Source organism: Pinus tabuliformis, chromosome 6 (genome assembly GCF_031772625.1).
Source record: "Pinus tabuliformis cultivar Carrire ecotype Pingquan chromosome 6, CPIR1, whole genome shotgun sequence".
In the NCBI taxonomy this organism is placed as follows: domain Eukaryota; kingdom Viridiplantae; phylum Streptophyta; class Pinopsida; order Pinales; family Pinaceae; genus Pinus; species Pinus tabuliformis.
Window position 1 is genome coordinate 24103460 of NC_142292.1, and position 3108 is coordinate 24106567.

At 36.1% G+C, this 3108-nt stretch overlaps 1 pseudogene; it reads right to left on the reverse strand.

Moving 5' to 3' along the window:
* Positions 1-294: 294 nt before the first annotated feature.
* On the reverse strand, positions 295-1363 carry LOC149257037 (protein EXORDIUM-like 3 pseudogene; annotated as a pseudogene).
* Between the last annotated feature and the right edge of the window lie 1745 nt (positions 1364-3108).

The window sequence follows — 3108 nt, forward strand, 5'->3', positions numbered from 1 at the left end:
CATATTTAAAATTTTAAAGCAATTTTAAAAAACCTACGAAGCAAATGTATTGACTTAATTTTAAAATGACATTGTACTTTCTGGTTTGAATCAGCGAAAATATTTGAAAGACAAAATCGATATTGCATAGCTTTATTACCCTAAGGAGTTTATGGAAAAAACAAAATTTACAGAGTTCAAAATGAAGGCTCCATCTCCGATCCAGACAAAAATATATGGTAGAGCCGTATTCATGTGGAGAATGATTAAACGAGGAAAACCAGGAAAGTTAAATTTGCAAGGCCGCCATTGTCGTTCACTGTTGGACGACAGCATTAGGCCCATAACAGGCATTCAGAGTAGGATTCCAGAGCCACTGGACCAAGAACTTTCTCTGGCCACCATTCAAGTTAAAAGAAGCTCCCTCGGCATCATTCATGACTTGCCCTGTGTAACCTCCACCTCCACCAGTGCCATAGATTCCTTCACACTGATCTGCAATCTCGGTTGGGGCGGTGGGGTCATTACCGGCATACCAGGCATTAATAAGAGTATTGGAAGCCATCTCTGCTAATTCATGACCAATCACACTGATCATCCCATCTATTCCCACATTTCCATTGGGCGCCTTGAGAGGCTGGGTTCCATTCATGTAAGAAGGAACAGCGAATGGATATGCGCAAGTCCCGGGGCATTGCTGCTCGGAATTTCCAACCCAGGCATAGGGTAATATATTGCCCACAATAGAAGGGAACGTGAAGTAATGAAAAACACAGGCGGCTTTACAGAAATCCTGGACCGTCACATCCTTCCAAGTAAGGAGAAGATAAACACCATTTTTGGCATCTATGGGAAGTGGATTCTGCAGGGCCGTGACTGCATTTTTAATGGCATTCTGTACCGTGAGGCGCGTGAGGGATTTTCCAAGAGAATAAAGATCGTCCCGCTCTGAGCCGAGAACAATATTTGTGCTCACATTGGCCCCAGTTTGGTCCGTGTACAGCGCAACCGTTTTCCACCAATTGCTCACAGATGGGCTCTGACTGTCAACATCAGAAATGGACATCAAGAAGCTCTTGATAATGACCTTTTCGTCGATACTCCAATTACCATACCAGATTGTGTGCAGGGTGATGTTGTTAGTTAGCACAGGACCCATGTGATAGTTGAGGTCAACAATCTGCGACCAGCCTTTGAAGCTCCCAAATTTGAAACCCGAATCTCTTGGCCATGGCCTCCATCCCTCAACTACAGTACACACCCACCCCAATAAAACACAGCAAAATAAAAACGAGTATACCCTGAAAGCCCCCATGTTGCTTTTTGTTGCAATCAAACTTGGGACGTCCGCTGCGTTCTGCAATGTAAGGGAGAAGACAGCCATTATATAGACAATGAAATAACAAAGGCTCCCAAGAAGGAAGTGAAAAGAAAAGAGAGCAATTATACATACCAGTTGGAACCCCATCGTTTTGTGCGCATGACAGAGTCAATCTGGCAATTTAGTTATTGGATTTTGGAGTATAAATGGTAAAAACGTACGAGCGTGGGTGTTCATAGCCATCTTTCAAAGACAGCGGTCACCGGTTACTGTGTAGAGAAGGCGCTTCAGCCAGGCTGTCTCCGTACGTTCCATTTCTTATTTTACTGTACCTCTAATTAAATTACACGCACGCTTCCTCCGGCTCACATAGATTTGACCTGTGGTTTAATGCAGATACATTGTCTCTGAATTGGTTTTCGACAAATTGGTAGTTTTAATAGGAGCTGTCTATAAAGTGATTTTTTGAAAGTTTTTTCGCAGGAATTTATTGGAATCGCAAGTTTGATAGTTAGTTTCTGCACAATGAAAACGTCCCAGGGGTTTTTGAGGGTGCTGAATCCAAATATGCAGTTAAAAAACTATTTTAACTGCAACAAATCAAGATTTAACCTCAATTTCTTCCGCCGGATTCCGTCACCAGAATCTCCAAAAAGTAGCATTATAGACAACTCCCTTTTAATAAGTGATGTTTTGGTTTTTTTGGAAGAGTGTTTTGGGTTAATCTGGTTATTTTATTGTGAAGATTTTTATTTTATGAATGAATTTTATTATAAAATTATTATTTATTAATATTGTATATTTAAAAAAAATATAACAAAAACAGAAAAAAATATTAATATAATCTTATAAATTAAATATTATTAAATTTCAATTGACATTAAAATAATTATTTAATAATATATAATGGATGAACTATATTAACATACTATGAGTTAATATTATCACCTACTAAAACCATACTCATATTATCCCCTACTAAAACCATAGGTTAAGAAAATCATAATAAAGATCAAAAAATCATAATTAACAATAAATCATAATTAACAATAGTGACATAAATTAAATAGCTAATAAATTCTAATAGGCATCAAAACGAGTAGTCTTTAGATGTTACTTTTTTGAAAGTTTTCTGGTTTATTTTTTAACGATTTGTCTTTTCCTGATTTATTTTTCTAATTTGTCTAAAATTAGCAACAATTCATTGAAATTACAAGCTTGATGGGTAAAAACTGCACAATTGAAGTGCCCTAGGAGTTTTTCTGGGTGTTGAATGCATATATGTAATCAAAAAACTAGTTTAAATAACAAAAACCAAGATTTCACCTCAAATTTTTAGGTCGGATTCCCGCCAAAAAATCCTTCAAAAAGTCTCATTAAATACAACTCCATTTTGTAATCTAATTTGTCTAGAATCCACTCGGGATTCATTGAAATCACAAGTTTGGAATGTGAACTCTTTACAATCGAAGTGCCCCAAAAGTCTCATTAAATACAACTCCATTTTGTAATCTAATTTGTCTAGAATCCACTCGGGATTCATTGAAATCACAAGTTTGGAATGTGAACTCTTTACAATCGAAGTGCCCCAGAAGTTATCAAAATACCTATTTCATGATATATCTCACATTACCAAAATTTGAAAAAAAATTGTAATTGATATAAATTTTTGGTTTCTAGAAAAAAAATGGTTGAACATTTTGGAAATTCATAGTGACATAAATTAAATAGCTAATAAATTCTAATTGACATCAAAACTAGTCTTTAAAAGTTACTTTTTGGAAATTTTTATTGTTTATTTTCTAACG